This window comes from Marmota monax, unplaced genomic scaffold (assembly GCF_021218885.2).
Source record: "Marmota monax isolate L192 unplaced genomic scaffold, Marmota_monax_Labrador192_F-V1.1 WCK01_AAM20220418_F8-fsc00014, whole genome shotgun sequence".
NCBI classification, from domain to species: domain Eukaryota; kingdom Metazoa; phylum Chordata; class Mammalia; order Rodentia; family Sciuridae; genus Marmota; species Marmota monax.
In genome coordinates this window covers 4,632,178-4,653,455 of record NW_026695222.1, presented here as the reverse complement: position 1 = coordinate 4,653,455, position 21,278 = coordinate 4,632,178, and the positions used below count along the sequence as shown (strand labels likewise).

Genomic DNA, 21,278 nt, shown 5'->3' with positions numbered 1-21,278 from the left:
GATGAATTTACATGTCTGGATTCACAGAAGGAAAGTGAGAAAGTGGAGAAAGAGAACTTAAACCTCAAAAAATTGGAGAACTAATTTCCATGATCACCAATACCAAGGTTAGAAATAGATGGTCACACTAAGGATGAGCGGACCAAAGGGCCAAAATATCTTAGAAACAATGGCAGGTCACTGATTTGGTTGAAAGACTAGACATATAAATTGGTGGATCATCCATCAGTATTGAGCTAATAGCAAACAGATATTTGGAGTTTTATGGAACATTTGTATTACTCAGCTAATTTCTGTCACTGTGACAAAATAACCAAGATAATCAACATAAAACAGGAAATGGTTTGTTTCAGCTCACAGTTTCAGAGCCTAGTGTTCAGTTCATGGTTGCTTGGTTCTATTGAAAGGCAGGACATCACGATGGGGAGTGTGTGGCTGAAGAAGCTGCTAATCTCATGGTAGCTGGAAAGCAAAGAAAGAAACAGGAAGGGGACAGCGTTCCAATATTCCTTCTAAAGGCACACTCCCAATAACCCAACATTGCCCTCACTGTGTTCCACCTCTTAAAGGTTCTACCACTTCTCAGTAGGGCCAAACTGAGGACCAAATCTTCAATACATGGTACTTTGGAGGTTGTTCAAGTTCCAAACGATTGCAGAAATCTTTTTTTTTTTTAATATTCTTTTTCTTTGTTTGTAATGTACATAGTGATTCTCTTTCCTCTCCTGGTCTTCCTTTTTCTCATCTATTTATGTATTTTTTTTAATTTGTGTATAACAGCATTTTAAATAGGCATTCTGATTTTTTTTACTTCCCTATCTTCAAATATTGACATCCAGTTCATCAGTAACTGCTATTTATTCTGCATTCAAACATAAACATATCCCCAAGTTAGCATTTGGATTACCCTTGTCTTGACCTCTGTTGTTACCACCATTTCCCTTTGCCTGGATTCTGCTATAGCCTTCTAACTGGTCTCCCTTGCTACATCCTCACCCTCTGGCAGTCTGCTCTCAACACAGCAGCCCAAGCGATTCTCCTAAAATAAGTCAGATAATGTCACTTTCCTCCAAGTTTACAGTGGTTTTCCACCTCTTTCAGAACAGGAGCCAAAGCCCTTCCCAGGGCCTTCAGGGTCTGGCACGATCCCTTCCTTGCTATCTTACTGACTTCATCTGTTACTACCGTCTCTCTTGTTCACTCCATGTTGGCCACCCTTGCCAACTGCTGTTTCTCGCATGCCAGACATACCTCCTCCCAGAGCCTTTGCGTGTTCTTTCTTTGACTGGAAAGCTTTCTTCCCCAAATCTGTAAGACCTGTCTCCTCACTTCCTTAAAATCTTTGCCAGAATGGTTTTTCTTTTACCTTTCTGTTTTAACATTTTCATCTCTTAGGCTGGTATTGCTGTCCCCCCCCCCTTTTTTTTCCTTCATAGCCTTTCCTATCTTCTAATATTCATATTTAGAAAAAATATATGTGTCTTCAGTCTCTCCCTACAGGAATGAAGTTCTGTGAAAACAGAGATTTGTGTTTATACCGTGCACTCTGGCAGGTACTCAGTAAACATTTGTTGAATGGGTGGAACAAATTCTGTTAGAAGCTTCTTCTTCAGTGGAATCATGACTTCCTTGAGATCAGCTCTCTTTGTATTCAGGCATAGTCATAAGTGAATAGAAACTCAAGTATAAAATCATAACCTTTTGAATTATCTAATTCCAGAGAATTTCATTACTTTAACATAGAACATTTTAAAAATGATGGAGAGGAGGTTTGGAAGAAGAAGAGTTTTGATTCATTTAGTTGAGTTCTCCTCTTTGGGCTTCAGAATCCTTGTAGCAGTTTGGCAGTTCTTTCATTATTACTAAGATTATAAATTGGATGCTATTTGAAAATTTGGCCTTTAAACTTGCAGCTGATGTTTTAGGAGATTATACAGTACAGGGTACAGAAATTGCTGGGCGGCCTGCAACTATTCATGGCCAATTAAGGAACAGCATTGGCAAGAAGTGCAGGGTGGATGTGGTTGTGCTTTGTGTGAATCCTGTGGCTGCGGTTCACATTTCAGGGATTAGCCGGCTGGATTTCCTTCTGCAAAAAAGAATCTTGATTTGGTTACCTGGTGGGAGCTTTTTATAAATGAAGAGAATAAACAACCCTGGGGGATTTAACTTTGTAAGGGAGTTAAAGAGAGAAAGGGAAGAACCAAGTTAAGAAATTAGTCTTTATTTGGGAGCATTGACTTGAGAGGTCCCTCTGAAGTTTGCTTTTGGTTTTATTTGGTATCACTTTCATTTCTTCCCAGGGGATGCAGCTGTCTTTTGAAAGAATGCATGCAGAAAAACAGGCTGGAGGAGGCAGAAATGAATTTTTCAAAGTTTAAAAAGTTCTCAAAGGACAGAACCGCCCAGAGAAGCTGGGCTTTGCCACAACTTGAAGGCTGCTACCTAGGAGAACTACTGTGTCTCCTGCAGTTACCATTGATGTGTGTGTTGGGGGCACAACTAATGACCAGGGTCTTCTATTTTTATGTGGAGCTTTTAAAAGGATTTTAGACAGGAGGGAAAGAAGACACAAAGGCATCTGAAAAAAATTACCTTTTGAATTACCTAGCTCTAGATATTCTATTTTTCCTAAATTTCAGGGTTAAAACAATCCATAGAGAATTGTTTTGGAGTTTTCTGGCTTATGAAAATACTGTACAGCCCTTGTTTTCGGATACAGGGGTCAAAAGAAAGTTCACATTAAATTAAATCCGAGAGAACAAGGCTCCACACATACACAGCCAAAAGTTCATCCATGTGACATTTCCTAAGGCTACTGCATGGTGTCACTGAAAGGATGTTTTAATCAATGACAACTGTTTTCCCAGCTCAGCCTAAAAGCTCCTGAGGTATATTGGGTATTGAGTCTGGGGTCAAAAGGCACAAGAAGAAACATCAGAGATGAAGGCTTTGTCAGTTTTAAAAACGTCTCTGCTCTGTTTGCACTCATTTCTGTCCTCTTTAAAGAAAATAACTTTATGTCCAAGGTGAAAGTTGATGAGAACAAAAGTATTTCTTCCGTGAGTTGTGTAATCAGAACAAGAAATCTGGACCACTGGGTGCTAGGGAAAGTCCTTCTCGGCATCTCCCCTGCTCCAGAGAAGCCACTTCCATTACATTTAGCACAATTCTTGGAGCAAATCCTCCACCTTCAGAAATGACTTACAATGTTTATCTCCCCGAACTAAAACAGCCATCTTCAGCAACTATATTTTGTTTTATTCTTATCTGGAAAAGAAAGACACTAATATGTCCTACTTTTTCTTTCTTTCTTTCTTTCTTTTTTCTGGTTGTCTTTTATATTTTTGACAAGTGCCCATACTTTAAAAAATGTGTGTCTCCATCTATTCTTAGTTTATATACTCAATTTTATCCAGCTGATAAAACTGTGAAGGTTCTTTTTTTCTTCTTTTCCCTGCTGCCTCATGCTTAGAATTATCTTTTCCCCCCCTATTTTAAGTTGGGCGGGGAGAAGGTAAGGAGAGATTGTACAGCAAAAATAAGTCATTTTGTATTCAGTGGCTCATCTTATTTGCTCATTTCTACTACCACCTATCCATTTATTCTTCTGGCTGTGTACCACTCATCCAGTACTCACCAATCATCTTCTGTGAGCCACCTAAAGTGGGATAAGTAAGGATCTCTCCTATTAGAATCTGGACCAAATGCTAGGAATTTATAGTGGGAAAATGTTCATATCACATAAATTTTATCATGGGATGGTCTTATATCCTGTTCCTGGGGGTTTCGGGGAAAGCTTCCAGAAAGATGTACAGTCTCAACCAATACATGAAGAATGAATGAAGTTAGCTGGACCAAACCTGTGTGTTTGGACTTCAGTGTGGCTAAGAGTGAGGAGTTTTCAGAAGAAACTTCATGCTCAGCAGGTTGCATATTATGTGATTGTGGTATTTCTGAAGTTCTTGCAAATTTAGAACACCTGCAATTCAAGAACTATCCTGTCAAAAGATGGTGGGTATTTATTTCCATTTACCAGCTAAAAGGGTGCCACCTTGTGGCCACTTTGCAAACAGTTTAGAGTTCCCTGCTCAGCCAGCATCAAAAGTAGAGTTCTTGAAGAATTTTAGTATGTTGGGGGCATTTTATTGATTCAGTGTGAGAACATACTAATGATTTTATATGATATTATTTAAAAGCTTCATAATTGAGGTTCCCACAGAATATGACCAAAGTGGAGAGTTTCACAGCCCATTAGATAGAATTAAAAGTAGTTCAAGATGCATAATATGTACACATAGGAGTAGGAGTTGGGTAGACAGAAGATGAAATGGATAAGGAGAGTGGCCAGATCATCAGAGGCTCATTAATCATGTTAAAAGACAAAGTCAGGAAAAATAAAATTGTAAACAGTTGATTTGAGCAAAAAAAAAAAGACAGAAATTAGGCTACGTGTCGTTTTTATATATTATTTTGGGACACTCATCCTTTGTTTCTAATTAGACTCTGGCTATAAACAAACTATATAAGTTTTTGTGATGTCAGAATGTTTTAAGGTGTTTTGTTTGTTTATAAAATAGTCCACTAACTTTATCTTGGAAGACAAAATAAAATACATGGCTAACTAGCAAGAAGGTTGGATAGAGCTTCAACCCAGACTTGGGGTATGAGACTGGGGGAGAATTTGGTTAGGGAGTCAAGTTTGGGGGTCTGTGGTAAAATAAGAGATGGGAAACATGGCTTAGACAAAGTGATTGCTTTATTGTGGGATTATCTAGAACCTTAAAAGTAGCAATGTGTGTTAAGATTGCAGGATGTCCTAAACCTTTTTGGCACTAAGGAATCTTTGTTCTGGAAATAGTCACTCTGGTTGAGGACTGGCAGTCCAGGGAGTGTGTGTCTGTTACCTATTGCCACAATAATGCTGCAAAACAAGTAACCACAAATTTCAGTGGAATACAATAATAAAAATATATTTACCTTAGAAGTTAGAGTGATTCAGCTGATTTTAATCTGGGCTCGGCTGATTTCACCTGATCTCTATGTCTGTTTGTCTGTGGTTTGGGCAGGCAGCTCTGCTGATCTTGGGTGGGTTTGTCTACATGTCTAGGAGCTCAGTTGGCTCTTGGTTGATCTAGGATGGCTGTAGCTAGGAAAACTGAGATGATTCATCTCTGCTATATGTGTCCCTCATCCTCAAGCAAGCTGGACCTAGCATGTTCTCTTGGGTGTGGCAGAGGGGCAAGAATGGATGCAAACTCAGTTATGTAAGCATGTTTAAAGCCCTTGCTTCCATCACATATGCTAATATCCTGTGGACCAAAGGCAGCTGTGACTAATGACAAAGTAGGAGGGCAGAAAGTATGGATATGGGGAAGGAGAAAAATTGGGCTCTTTCTACAGTCAGACTTCCTACAACCCGATGCAGGAATTGCTGGGTAAGATGACAGTCAACTGGAAAAAGAAAGAGGTCAGACTTTTCTCTATGCCATGACCAGAAACTGAATTTTAATTCTGGTAAGCAGCCTCACAGTTAGGTGTCGGGGCCATGTTAAGGAAGGGGGCGTTCATCTGGTTCTGCAAAGGGATTGTGTTATCTTTCTGTGGAATCATTCCATTCTGGCATGAAAGGATTGTGGACTTCATCGAGTTCTAGTTGCGTCATGTCAGAAATGAGAAAACAGGGGCCCAGAGAAGATAATTGACCTGCTCCAAACAGCTAGCTAGAAACAAAGCAGGGTCTCACAGCCAGGTCCTCTCTCAAGCCATTTGGGCCTCAAAGAAGCTTTGTCAGAGGGTGGAAAAGACTGAAATAAATTTGTAATCTTTATGTATGACCAAATCCTATTCCTCCGGCAGGGACTGTGGTATAAGTGACTTTTAAAATAGAGGAATACTGGAGAGTAGTCATGTCTTGCAAGATGTCTTTGGGAGGACAAAGGGCAAGGATAGTTCAGCACTGAGTGGTTGCTGAGCAAGTAGCTGGAGCTCTATGGTAATATGTTGTTTGTTTTCAGAGATTTTTCTCTCCTCCACCCCTTCCTCCAAAGAATTTCTGCTGAATCAACAGAGGACTTCTGAGCAGAGAGGAAAGAATTTGTATTGTATCTTCTGTCTTGTCAAATAGCAGATAAAATTGTGAAGGCAAATCTAGTCTTCTAAAATAGCAGGTACATTAATTTAGCTGTCAATGACAGGGAACAATTTGTGCTAAATAAGTAAAATGTTGATAATGAAATGCTACTCATTTAAGCACTATCAAATAAACTAGCTATTTTTATGATGGAAATACTTTTAAAGCACCACAATTATTTTCTTGATTGACTAAACAGAGTAACTGAAACATCTCAACCACACCTTCTTAGATATCAGGTTTTGAACTGGGCAGTAATATAGTACCATGCCTTATAAAGAGGCATCCTTCCTGTTAGGTTTGCTTAGGTTTCCTGGCTACATGCCATTGAATTGTTTTAGACATACCTGCTTTTGAAAAATTCTATTTTATTCTCAGACTGTTTCTCTATGCTTCTTCATTATCAGTTATCAGCTCTATTTGGTGGCTGCTATAATATAGATTTGTTCTCAGATATATTCTTTGGCTGGGTCCAATGGCACACAGTTGTAATTCCTCCTCCAAGGCAGGAGGATGACAAGTTGGAGGGCAGCCTCAATAACTTAGTGAGACCCTATCTCAAAATGAAAAAGGGCTGGGGATGTAGCTCAGAGATGAAGCATATCAATTAAAAAAAAAAAGTTCTACGTATCACAAGGAACTACATTTCCCACGCTCCCTGGTGCTTGGGATCCCAGGTAGGTTTGGCCAATGGACCACTGGAGGTAAACTACTAAAGGTCAAGGTGTCTTTTTCCAGCTTTCTGCCTTCTTTGTTGACTCCAGAAATAGCTGTGTCTCTTCCAAGGCTTCTGCCCTCATCTATGCAGTAGCCGGTGCTGTCGTCCTAGTTCCTCAGTTGTCCCCAGCCTCTGGGTTCCATTAATACCACATTCTTCCATCAGTCTTCCTGTTAGGCAGGCTAGCAGCTCTCTACAGCTGCCAGCCCTCTTGTCTGCCTCGCTGTTCCCTCTGTGGTGTCTGAACCATTCTGTCACACCTGTAACCAGTGCTTTTGTTTGGAAGACGAGAGTAGTAGACTTTGATGACAGTTTATTGAGGTTGCCTTTTCTTGTGATTCTTTCTCTTACTTCTGATTTGCTTCTTGCAGTCTATTGTGAGGACACCATCCAGGCTACCTAGCTTTATTTTGGTCATAAAGATGGAAATGCCATGAAGCTGCAGAGCAGAGTGATTTAGAGCGCAGTCTCTATGTCAGAATATTGGGTTTGGGTCCTAGCCACAATACTCAATGGTTGTATGACTCTGACTTGGAGAAATATTCTTTTCTTTGCTATTTTTTTATTGGTGCATTATGCTTGTACCTAATGATGGGATTTGTTCATGCATACAATATGGCTATATAGTTTGGCCCAAGTAATTCCCTACTATTTTCCTTACCCCCCCTTCCCTGGTCCCTTTCCTTTATTCTTCTGACACCCTTTCCATTTTCATGTGATTTCCCCCACACCACAAGTTTTTTAACCTCTCTGAGACTTTATTTTATAATTTTGAGACATGGTCTTGCTAAGTTGCCCAGGCTGGCTTTGAACTTGCATCAACCTCCCAAGTAACTGGGATTATAGGCATGCCCCACCATGCCTGATTTAAGATGTGCTTTTATTGCCTAAATAGTGAAAGTAATTACAGTAACTAGGCTGTCTCAATTTGGGTTTCCTGGGAAGCCAACTCCAAATTGGAGATTAGTATACAGAGGTTTATTCTGGAGTAACCTTGAGATCAACACCTGTGGAAGGGGAAGGTCATAATTGGGACTGGGCAGAGGAAGAAGCTGAGTTGAGATGCAGAGAGGCAGTCTTCACAGAAGCCATAACTGCCAGGAGCTCTGAGGCAGGTTGGGCCTTTATTCCCTCATGCTGACCTTGGGAGGTGCTTGACTTTGTTGGGGAACAGCTTGCTCAGGCTGAGGGCAGTTTCCTGGGGAGGGCTGACAGCTGCAGGCATCCAGCCTGCATCGCTCACAAGAGCCGGGGAATCCTTCCTTCAGTCCTGAAGTGGGTTCTGAGGATCACATCATGTTGGCCACAATACATCTCCAGGTGCGTAGCGTGAAAGATTAATAGCCCATCTGTGAGAACTGTGTCACTACCAAGTGCCTTGGTAAATGCTCAACAGCTTTAGTTATTATTCATGAATGCATTAAATATACAAATTCCAGTAAATGGACTTGATGATGTCTAGTTTAGTTATTTTGAGAGTTTTACTGACTTCCTCTCCATAACCCTGTCCCAGAGAGTTGAGAAAAAGCAGAATAAATGACAAGTGGATAAATGGGATTCTATGATTTCTCCACATAGACTATGAGGCACATTTGTACTTTTATCTTGCTGTTAAAGGAGTGTCTTACTCATAGGTTCTTAGATTTTTATTCTCTAAGGTAGTCCAGGTACTTAGCATCAAATTTGACACAAATTAGTACAGCTCTCATTTTTTTTTTTTTGAACTTTTATTATGTAACCGTGGTGCTCAACATGCAGGGTCTCATCAGGATGTACGCTGAAGGTCCTCAGATTCCCTTTTAATGAGATCTGAGGTCAGTCAGGTAAAAGGACCTGCCCCAGGTCATCCAGTGAAGAAGTGACAGAGAAGTTCTCCCACCCACTGGGGCTGCCAGTTTCACTGTGAGCCTGTGCATTTAGCTACACATTTGAACGATGTAAACGGCAGTAGGGGAAACCTTCTCCTCTGAAAATAACTCTAGCAAAATGTAGGTGTTGTTTTGGTAGAAACAGTTCAGCTGTTGCCATAAAAATCTTCCCCCAAATGGCTTTGTGAGAGCAAAGCTGTGCAGGCTCCGCTTGTGTTTATGGTGGGAGCCTTATGGCTCAGCCACAACACAAATGATTTGTTTCCCTGGCCTTGTTGGCAAAGTGATTTAATTTCTCGATTTCCTTGAAGAAGGAAATCTAAACACACACATTTCTTTTTGCAATTTTATATTTAAAGAGGAACTGCGAGGAAAAGTCAAAATGGGAAGCCCAGGTATGTTTTCATTCAGTGGGTGACACAGGGAATGGGGAGAGGTGCAGGGGTGGAATTCACTGGGTATTTTTCTTTTCCTTAAGTTTAGCTCTCTGCTCTTCAACAGGAATATTATAATCGTCTGAAGCTTCACAGGTAAGATTGATGTTTGAGTAAGTCAGTGTTTAGCTATTTCTTTATGTCTAAATAAAATAATATCTCATTTTCTACAGGAAAAGGATTTTTGTTTTCCAAATTGATAGTCACTGGAAGCCCAGGGAGCTACAAGGTTAGAAATTGATTCCTCAGAGTGTCTTCTGAGAATTCCTATTTCTTTGATATTAGAGCTACTTTTGGCTGTTCGTAACAGAAAAAAATGTAAAACAATAAGTGATTTCAACAAGATGGAAGTTCACAGTAAAGAAATTCAGCGTGAGGCTCTCCATGATTTCACAGTGTGAGCAGAGTTTATCTCTCTGTTCCAGGACCCCAATCATGTGGCTTCCATTTTCCATTAGTCATCTGGGCCAGTTGAGTTTAGGCCATCATGTCCACAGTCCAGATGTGAAGTGGAAGAAAGTGAGTCAGTCAGCTCTTTCCATTTCTGCATTTTTTTTCCTGGAAGTTCCAGTTAATACTTCCAGTTTTAATGTATTAACTAGTATGTGATCACATGCTCATACCTAGGAGTATTAGTTAAGCAAACTACTTGGATAAAATCATTTTACTGTTGATGAAGAAGGGAGTGGATATTGAGTGATAATTGACATGTCTGCTGCATTTGGGATTGTAATACTTATGCTGTTACCATTAAAAGGCAAATTTTGTTGGTGTGTATTCAGTACACTGATGTGCAGGATGAGCATGCAGAGATTCAATCTGGCCTCCTTCAAGGGAGGAAATAGTATTCTGAGAAGCAAACTCAGTTTACATCATTCAACTGATAGTGATATGCTTTGCACTGTGCCAGATCTTAGGCAGAGTCTAGGAGCCAGAGCAGCATTTCCCACATTTAAGTTTCCCCTTTTACTCCCCCTCCTCATGTTAAGGCTGTTAGCATTTCAAAGAAGTAGCATCTTAGGAGACTAGTTTGGGCTGCTTATCCATAGGGACTGGGAGTATAACTGTTTATAATGGTTATCTATTGTTGTACAAAGACCACAGACTTTCTTTATTGATCACAATTTCATGGGTTGACTGGGTGGTTCTATTGGCCTTGGCTGGGGCACTCTGACCACATATGTGGTCAACTGTGGGTTGGGAGGTGGCTCTCCTGATTTTGGTTGGGTATGCTCATTTGCTTGGGTGTAGCTGGGTGCTAGATGGTTTAGAATGATATCATTTGGGGACCTAGAGTTTTTCTCCATGTGATTTTTCATCCATGTGCAGGCTAGCCCCGTCTTGAGTCTAGGAGCATGATTGTATGTTGTGAGGGAAAGAGAAGAAATGCTTGAGGCCTTTTGATGCCAAAGCTCAGAATTAATATAGCCTAACTTCTGTTGGGGAGTCTAGTTGGGGATACAGACTTGTAAGTCTAAGAAATACAATATTGACAATAAGTTATGAATAAGAAGAGAGTATTTTATCAACCAATGTCAAATATCATAAATGAAGACCCTCTGTTCATTATTCCATCTCCCTTATCTTTTATGTGTTAAATTATTTGGGATATATATATATATATATATATATATATATCCCAAATAATATATAATATATATTATTATCTGTTTTTTGAGGGATTACTGGGCTCTGGGCATCTTGAAGGTTACATTTGCAATCAGTATATATATATATATATTATATATCTATATATAGTGCAATATTGGTATAAGTTTATCAACATGTTTAACACTTAAAGTAGTGAGTAGGAAAGACCTCTTTCTGTCCATTTGCACTGCTTCTTCGGTCAGCTACCATACATACTTCTGTTCTTAATCTCCAGTTTGTTTCAGGTAGTGCAGAAATAGTGCTATATCTTGGTTGATAAGCTCCTTAATGTTAGGCACATGTTAGTTGATAAGCTCCTTAATGTTAGGCACATGTCAAAAGATACAGTGTACCCATCCAGAAAATGGGCACATAGCCATACTTAGCTCAGTGTATTCAAGAGTCACATAGAGGACATGTATGGCCTTTACTCAGAATACTGAACATTGGTATGGCATTATCCATGTGCTGGCTACTGTTCTGTACAGCTCTATGAGCTAGTTGTTACAACAGTTCCATTCTTAGATGATGGAACTGAGACACAGAGAGCTTAAGTGATGCACAGATGTCACACAAATCTAAGGTTTGCACTCAGACCATCTTGTACTGCAGTTCTGTCTCACACCCATACTGAAGAACCATCTCTGTAGGGGTAAGTCTGTGTCCTTTAAACCATGAGAAAAGTAAAGATTTAGCTTTGACAGAATTGAGAGGGGTGGGGAAAATGGCTTAGATTTTAGAAATTAACTTTAGACTCTTTGCATATAGCCTGCTGTGGCAATTTACAGAACTGTTTCTTGCAGGTACGTTTGACATTCAAAAGCAATCAGATCGTATTATCTGTTCTTTGAGGGATTACTGGGCTCTGGGCATCTTGAAGGTTACATTTGCAATCAGCATTAATTTCATTGTTAACCATTTTCCTTCATGTTAGGTTTCAGGATTTTTTCTGTTTCTTTTCTTTCTTTTTTTACTTTTCTCCTCTTCTTCCTCCTCCTCCTCCCCCTCCTCCCCCTCCTCCCCCTCCTCCCCCTCCTCTTCCTTCTCCCCCTCCTCTTCCTTCTCCTCCTCCCCCTCCTCCTCCTTCTCTTCCTCCTCCTCCTCCTCTTCCTCCTCCTCTTCTTTCTCCTCCTCCTCCTCCTCCTCCTCCTCCTCCTCCTCCTCCTCTTCTTCTTGGTCATTGTGGGCTTTAGTGGAGATGCTAATTAATGGAACTAGCTGGGTCAAGTTGATTGTTCAGAACTCATATTAGCCCACGGAGGGTGGACATGGAACTTGGCTGAACCTCATGGGTCCTTGGTACGGGTCACCTCACCATGTTGCTCTTATGTTCTTTCCTATTTTAGTCAAAAAATTCCCATTAAATGGAATGAAATGATGAAGGCATACATTAATATGGAGTGACTTCCCCGTGCATTTCGATTCCTTCAAGATGGTCAAATTAGACTACATGAACAACTAGAGTGGGATTAAAGATGTACTTTTACCCAGTTAAGATGGTTTGATGGAATCAGGTCAGAGTCAACTTTGCTATTGGAAGATTCTTTTGTTTTTCTGTGCTGAGTCCATAACCCACCTAATATGACCTTGCAGTTTGTCAGTATTAGTGGCTCCTGTACTTTGGGAATCACTTGTCTAAAATATGAAGATGTTGTGCTCTACTCAGAAAATAGGGGAAAGTGAAGCAGAGGGATATTGAAATGAATTCAAATCTGTATTCTTCAGCCATTCAAGTAAAGGTATTGTCTGAATTATGAACCTTAAAGTCACTCATTATCTGCTCCCTTGAAGTCCCTTTTAGTTTGATTTGTGGGGGGAACTATGGGTAACTTTTATTAAAGCTTTTATCTAAGAAGATGTGGTTACCCCTGAATTTTAAACTGGACTACTTAGAATGTGGCCATACCTCCATACTCACTTGATCGTTGACACATGCCTGCTGGATGAAAGGTTCAAACACCTTAATGCTTTCAAGCACAAGTCAGAGATCACTGGGAATAGTGTCCCTCTCTTTGTTACCAAGAAGACATGATATTTGTGATTAACATAGGATAATTTTATATTTGGTTATGGTACAAAAAGTAGAATGTGCCTTTTTATCTCCCAGCTTAAAACAAATGATGAGATTTATCATGTTTTCATGTGATAAGGGATCTTCTTAATTCCCAGGCCTCTGTAGGAGCAATTGGTGGATATAATTAAGACTCATCAATGTGAACAATAAATTAATCTGCATCAGGAGGTTCTGCTGATTATCTGATCACATAATTTTCTGGTACTTTGATTATGTTTTTCTGATGCCTTTAACACCATATGACTTCAATTCATATGATTCATATGAATTCATATGCAGATGATTCTATTAGCAATGGCTCCTCTGTACCTGGAGAGCTCAGCTTGACTAAAAAGTTTTCTCAGTCTCAAAATGGTGAACAAAAGTGCCTTCATCTTGCTCACAGGATTGTGGTTAAATATTAAGCATTAGTATTATACATGATAGCTGGAAATGGGTAGAAGATATTAAGTGTGGCTTTCCATGGCTGGAGAATCATCACAGCTGTTTTCTGTTCAGTGTCCTGGAGAACTTCAGAAAGTTTCTGGCAGACGTTATGCCTGCTGAACTGCTCACAGTTACGAAGAAAAGGTGGGCATGTTGTGGGAAGAAAAGTGTTTTTACATACTATAGCTTCCGCAGGCTCTGTCTTCAAGGAGCTACTGCTTCATTTTTAGCCTGGATGCATGGTAGCTGGATCCACCACGTTCTCAGTGGCATAATAGAGACCACTGTTTGCAGATATTGTCTGGCAGTGCCATGGTGCATTTCACTGGGTGAATAGGGAATTGTGGCCCAGGGTAGATCTCTCTCACAGAATTGGGGTGGCTTATTTAGATACACCCTGTAGTTATTGTACTCTGCCATGGGCTAGATTTTAGAAAACAGATCTAGCTGGAAGTATGTCCTGGCTTTGGAAATAAGATTAGAGATGGTAAGGATGGTTATATCATCAAGAGCGTGGACCACATCTGTTTACCTTGTTAGTGTACACCTGGTACCTAGCACAGCACTGGTGCCTGGTGGTAGGCACTCATGTTGATGGTAATTACATATTGGAAAATATTGGGCAACTGATATTTTTGGCATTTCACACACACACACACACACACATTGTATATATGTGTATGCATGTAAATATAAAACACACATACACATATATTTTTTAGCAACCACAACAAACTTGTGTGTGTGTGTGTGTGTGTGCCCGTGTGCTCATGTGCATGTGATGCTTGTGTATATTTTAAAGCTTCCTTTAAACATTGAATCCATTTTAGTTCTTGAAACTAAGAAAGAACCCAGAGTGTTATCTTGGTATCAATGCTGGGTTTCCTATAACAATTTCCCTGGTTGAACAAGATAATGACAGGCTCCTTTGGAAAGAGACGAAGATGGCGTTGACATCTGCACCTTCCCCTTTTGTATCTGGGTAAGAAGAGAGAGGCTGCAAAGATTTAGAAAAGAGAAGCCATGTGAAGAATAGTTTTCTTCCATATTTTAGGCCTGGAGGATTAGAACATACTGGGAAATAAGGTTCTTTCTCGTGGGAAATCACTAATGCTAGAAGCTTGAAATACCGTGAAAAGGACTCTTAGGTCTTTAGACAGTTTGTTAGAGAGGAGAAGGGCCTTAGAATTGAGTGACAGCACAAAGCAAGCCAAGGTTACATTAACAAGTAGTTTCAATAGTGACATCCAAGTCAGAAAATCAGCTGACATCCTCTGAGAACCAACCCACTATGTGTCAGACTGTGGCAGACATAAATATTGTTTTTGAGTTATCTTAAATCTTTAGATACATACATTATACCCAATTTACAAATAAGGAAACTGAAATTTATAAGGTTTGTAATTAACCCAAAGCCATGTAAACAACTAGCATATCATGGGGCTTGGGTTTGGATCCAGGCACATTTGATTTTGAAAACCCAGAATCTTTTCATAGATTAAGCAGTTCCTTGCCCTTCTTACGGTTGTATTCTATAGTGAGCAGTTATCTTGAACAGTGCATAGTTTTACCATTTTTAAAGAAAGCCTTCATACTTTCCAGGGAAGGTAATAGCGGAATGCGGACTTGTTGTTTCAAAGTTTGGCTAGTATGTTTGGGTGTGCATGAGTGTGGAAAGATTCAGGGGGTTCTTGGGCCAGAAGCATCCATGTCACTTGGGAGCTTGTTAGAAATGCAGAATCTCAGGCCCTACAGCAAGCCTGAATCATGGTCTGTATTTGTAACTATGTCCCCAGGTTATTTGGGGGAAAGTTAAAGATTGAGAAGCTTTGGTCTAAACTGCTTTGATTGCAAGATACCACCATCGAACTTGTTGAGTGATTGATGTACAGTGCAAAAGCAGTAATACTAGATACTGACGATAAGTATTATTCAACTTTATTGAGTACTTATAGGCACCAAATCATGCAGTAGTTCTTTAACATATTTTTAAAATATTTTCAGTAACCCTGAGAAATGGGTATTTTTGTTTTTATTTTAGAGACAAGAAAACTGAACTAAAATGGTTAAGTAATTTGTCCCAAAGCAAATGGGTCTGATGCCAACCCAGGTGTGTCTAATTCCAGTCTGAAGCTCTTAACTATCACCTTGTGTGGTTGGCTATGTTTGAAGCAGGGAGCTGTTGGTAACCAAGGTGTACTGATGGGAAGATTTGAATTGTGGCACAAAGCATTGCCAGTTTTCGAATTGTGTTCTGTGATATAAAGTTTATTGACTAAAAGACAAAAATTAAGTTGTAAAGTTTATTGACTCCAAATGAAGAGACAAAAATGAAGCTGTATCTTGTGAGTAATACCTGACATTGCTTATATTGAACTTTATGTAATTTGTTTTCTCAGAATACAATGAAACATTTAGATAAAAGAACTTCGGATTTTATTGTTCTGTGACTTCTGTTCTATCTTTATAACTGTATAACTGCCCTTTCCCCTTTTTACTGATAGTTATTAATAAAACACAATTCAGTGATAAAAATATGGATAGGATACATTAATGCTGATAATCAATAATGCAATAAAAAATGGTCAGGGTAGCCTACCTGAAGAGTTAGAGGAACAATGGAAACATTATGACATTTAATTTTATTTTTATTTCTTTGGTATGTTCTTTGTTTTGTCAAATACACACACACACACACACACACACACACTATTCATGAGGTGGATGGTCTAGGCAGACCAAGTTGGCAGTGTTTATTAGACTGTCGTTACCATGCTTTAAAATAGTGTTCTCTACTAATTTGTCCTTTGTTCCCTGGAACAATGAGCTGACTTTATACTGAGTATAATAGATTGTCAGCTTTAAAATTGACCTTTTGCACAGACCGGGGACGCTATTAAATTATTGTTTTGGTCTTTAACCCATAGACATTTGGGAGCTTGGGAAGCAAAAACTTTGCTGATTTTTATGTGTTTTTAGAATTTGGAGAAGAGAAAAGAGAAGAGCAGGAGGCAGAGATCTGAAAAAAGTTTTCTTGTTTGCCATTTCATAGTAAATGAATATTCTGATAGTCTCTTAAGTTCCCTGGAAATGAATAAAAAAATATAATAGATACACTTTAAGAAGATGCTGTAGAATATATTAAAGGAAATTGGGAAGGGTGGTGTTTATTCTGGAAACACAGCTTCATTTACATTCACTGGTCCTGTAGGATTTAACTACAGTAATACCAGTATATATTGTGGAGATGCAGTGTATGAAGCCATCTGTAACAACTAATTTTTTTAATAAGGTTTTTATTGTTTTGAATGAAACAAAAATTATATCCTAACTTTACACATGGCTCTGGAATTTTTTTTTCCTTCAAATTCACAGACCTTTCCATCTAGTGATTTGATGATAAATGTTTGATAGCTGGGGGTGGGGTTGGGGATAGAAGAGGAGGAGAAGCCCAGTTTGTATGGTTTGCCAATTTCTGTGGTATAAATGTTCCCACTACAGCCAGTTTTAAGCTACCAGTTTGACCTGAATGAGCCTGGAGATGGGAGGGGTGCACAGAATTGTCTTTTCTTGGCCCTGCAAGCTGACTGAGCACCCTGCTGATTTTAGTACCAAGAGATTAAAAGGAGAGTGGGGTTGGAAAGAGAGGGTGGAGAGAAAGAAAACACTAAAGAATGTAGAAGTGCTGAGCAGCAGAACAAACAGGGAGGGGGGAATTTCTGTTAAAGGACTTTGAGAAAAGGTACCTACTCTCTAGCCTGAAACAGCTGAGATGAAAACAAATAAATAAATAAAAACTAAAAATGGGCCAAAATCACTAATATAAGAGATGATTAGCCTCTGAAGAATATCTGCCCAATGTGGTGATATTTGGAGCAGATCTGGGGAAAATCAGAATATGTCTATTTTCAAGTCCCAGCAGGTGGAAGTTTTGTGGGCTAAGAACAGGTAGAGAGACCTTATTTGGAACAGAGAGGTCCATGGCCCAAGTGGGTTCCTAGTGAAGCAGAGTTTTTTTCCTAATTTGATGTTTTGTTTCCTAGATTATGCAATAACCTCCCTGTTTTCTTTTGTCTTTCTACAATTTTGGTTTATATTGTATCTTTACGAATTATTACAAATGTGAATACTAACCTTTATCTATATACTAGTTAACTTTAGAGAGTATCTATTGACTTCAAGATATAAAGAAATTAAAAGTCAGATATTTGTATTTTCGTTTTCTTTAATCTCTTGGTTATGCTACTTGTTTTTCATATTAGCAAGATTTATAACATTTTCCTTATATTCTGTAATAACGTAAACATTAGGATTCCAGTTCATTTTTAAATAAATTAGGTTGCCAAAACCAGAACAAAAAAACATATCAAACCAGGAAGCATCACAAAATGAAAGAAATCAAGAAGAACCACCTGGTTATTAAAAATCATACTGTAAGTGAGGTAAACTCATTTATTAGAAAGGAACTCTATCTTGAATAAGCCACCTAAAACAAAGCAATTATGGGCAAATGTAAACCAAAACTCTGCAGAGGTTGTAATTAATATGAAAGATAGAGGAAGTTTTCACTTTAAATTTTATTCTTCGGTGGTCTGAACTTTTTCAATAAACTTGTGTCACTTTCACAGTGAATTTTTAAGACATCCCAGGCTGTATCTGCTTGTTCTAATGAGACACAGCTGCATCTTCATAGTAAACAGTGATTCTGTTTTGCTCCCAGATTTTTGCCACATGGAAACCCTCAGTAACTAGTGACTGAACGGACATCTACTCAGGATATTATATAATTATGATGTGTGTCTGACATATGCCCCAAGCTTTGGAGTGTGTATTTTTCTCTCTTGATTCTTATGTACCCTTTAAGGGAAGTGATTTTACTGCTATTTCACAGGTGACGAAACGGAAGTTCTGGGAAATTAAACTGCTGGCTCAATATCACATCATCCTATGTATTCTAGATTGATAGTGGTCTCTTCAATAGGATGTTATTTATGATAATCTGTTTACCCATTAGACTCCATATTGATGAATTAAAGACATACTTTTTAGGTATATTAAATGTTTTCTTATATAAAACATTAGAAGAGGATAACTTAGGATGTTTTATTTATTGTTGCTTTAAAATTAAAAACATTTTTTTTTTTTTTTAATTTTAAAGGGCCCTGATGTGCTAAGCATGTGCTCTACCACTTAGCTACACTCCGGGCCCCTTTTCAAGATTTCAGACTTTAAATAAGAAAAAAGGGTTTGGAAAAATAACTTGGGTGGACTGGTTTGTTTTTGAGAAGTTGGATCGATGAATAGGGGTGCAGAGTTGACTTAATAGTCTTGGCAGAGCATCTGTGAACCAGTCTCTTTTTGTGTTTCTATTCTGAAAATTCACTTCTTTATTTAGTGAGAACAATAGACTGTTTGGGGATTGCTGAGGATGTATGAGGACTGCAGGATTCTAGGATTAAATATAATTGGAAGTGTTTGAGGTGGAAGTCAGATTTTAAGCATGATTTGCTGTAGGTACCATAAGTTACTTTCTTTAAACTCTCAAGTCTACCTGTGCAAAAGTGGTTGAAATGTGTAATTATGGATACAAATATTATTGTGTTTGCATGGTGTTTCTAATACTTATTTCTGGCCTAGCCAGAAATATTTTAGCTTAGATGCCAACTATGTAGGATGCATTGCCTCAGTTTCATTTCTGAGGTTTGACATTCAGGTTTTGAGAGCGAATAGGCGACTATAGTACAGCCGTATGCCCACTATAGCAGAGGTTCAAATCAGAATGTCCAGCTCCTTGAGGGTGGTCACTGTGCTGCCCCTCATATTTTCTGCACAATGTAAGGAATGTAGTAGACATCCATTGAATACCTGTACAGTTTTCTTCTGTTACACATATTTCCATTTGAAAAAAAAAACTTTATAATATTGACAAATCTCATAATTGGTCATATTATTTATTTCAGAGATATTAGTCAAAGTTTGGATAGCTGGAGAGCCTACTATTTCAATAACTTTTCTAAGTGCTTTGAAAACTCGTAACAATGTCAGGTTGGTGAATTAAAAGTTAGCAAAAAAAAAAAATGAGAAGGGTGTGATGGCACATATACGATTGCAGAGAACATGGGAGGCTGAGGCAAGAGAATTCCAAGTTTGAGACTAGCCTGGGCAATTTAGCGAGATCTTGTTTCAAAATAAAATAAAATACTCAGAGAAGTTGTACAGGATAGTGTCGAATGCCTGTTTATATTAGTGTAGTTTGTCTTGAAATTTGAGCTAAGAACCTTTTTTTGTAGAACATTCTATACTCTCTGGAACATACTGGGAAATATTGAAATTTTTATTTTAATGTTAGCGCTTTTAGATGGGTGTATCTGGGACTTTTGTGTAAATGTGTGTGTGTGCACGCTGTGTGCATGTGTGGGTGCGTGCGTGCGCGCACTTGTGTGTGTGTTAATTTGATGTAGAATTAAAATCCTCTGAAGTATGTTTATAGGACAGAAGTCTTGACATTTTACAATCCATGCAGGGGAGATAATCTCCAGACCTCCCTCTAAACATTAGTTCTTATTTTTCTTTATATCTGTGCTACCAGTCTAAAACGTTATGTTTCCTTTCTTGAACTCTGAGAGTATTCTAAAAGAGGAAAATAGACAAAAGATTGGCAGCCAGATTGAAGAGGCTGAAGCAAATTCTCAACAGCTTATAACCAAGTTATTACATTTCCTGAATGACAGATCATCCGTTGTGCTTTCCTTCAGGTTTAGATTTTGAATTTTTTTGTAGCCTTCAGTATAGACAAATGAAAGATGTTTTGAGGAAGAGTTCAGATATATATATTTCAAATTTTGTTCTTCCTATGCTAAATACTCAACCTCTGATCCAGGGGCACTTCTTGTGTTTGGAGCCTCTTACTCATTCCCAGGCAGTGTTACTCAGCAATATGCCTGTAAAAAGCATTTGCTATATTTGTTGTTCTGCTTAGAATAGTTGACAGAGTCTCTCTCGGCCATTCTGTCTGGATATTTTGTTGTGGCCGTGGGCTCTGTTTGCCCAGCCTCTCACTTTGTATCCGAGGGGTGGGTCTTTGTGGGAGAGGATCAGTGTTGCCTTGGCTGCCTGCCTGAGGGAGCTTGTTCAGCCTCTCTTGCCCCCTCCTCCCCTTCTGAAGGAGTGAGCTTATCCAAGAATTGTGCTTGTCCCTGAAGTTCTCCATCTGCCTCAGCTATGCTCTCAGAATCCTGCTTCTGACCGGGTGAAGTTTAAATCCTACTCACTCCTGTTCAGGTAAGAAAACTGACTGAAAACAGCATTGCAAATACAAGTTGATATTTACCTAGGGGAGCAGTTTTGGTAAGTTTATGGGTTTTTATAACTTGGTCAGTTTTGTTTTTGTGGTTCCTGAAAGTAATAAGCAGGTGTAGGTACAAAGAGACAACGGTACAAAATATTTCTCTTTTCAATTACTTGGACCACCCACACTTTGATGGAAATTGTTCTATTGATGGTTGATTTTTTTTTCCCCTTTTGGATTTTCTAAGAGAGAAATCCACTACAACTGCCAAAAAAGCATATAAGACACTATAATTTTGTGGTAATATTGGCATTAATTAGATATAGATTTATTTTAATGACTCTTATTTTAAAAATTTCCCAAACCTAATTGTAACTCAAATAGATTTTTCAGTGAGGTACTTATATAGATATGATGCTTGGCTGAGAGTAGTTTTTGTGTGTCAATTATTTAGCACTTTTTGTGTTTTAAAAAGTTAACCATGTGTGGAGGCAGGGGGCATATGGGAAATCTCTGTACCTCGTGCATAATTTTGCTGTGCATATAAAATTGCTCTTAAACATAAGGTCTATTAAAAAATCAAACCATCTCTTCATAATGCATTCTGTCACCATTTTTTATAACGCAATAAAGAATAGATAATATTAAATATTTTTCTGTCATGCATGAATTTTCACAAAAAACTGA

General features: G+C 38.7%; 1 protein-coding gene across 10 annotated transcripts in view; it reads left to right on the top strand.

Moving 5' to 3' along the window:
* The window catches only part of Plcb4 (phospholipase C beta 4), a 381,354-nt gene that overhangs the window by 76,072 nt on the left and 284,004 nt on the right, over positions 1–21,278 (top strand). The window contains exon 1 of one of the 10 annotated variants that reach the window (XM_046433513.2): positions 18,413–20,584. The exons of the other annotated variants lie outside the window; for them this stretch is intronic. The gene's annotated coding sequence lies outside the window, so the exon portion shown is untranslated. Of the gene's footprint in view, positions 1–18,412; positions 20,585–21,278 lie in introns of those variants that run through there. 10 annotated transcript variants of the gene reach the window in all.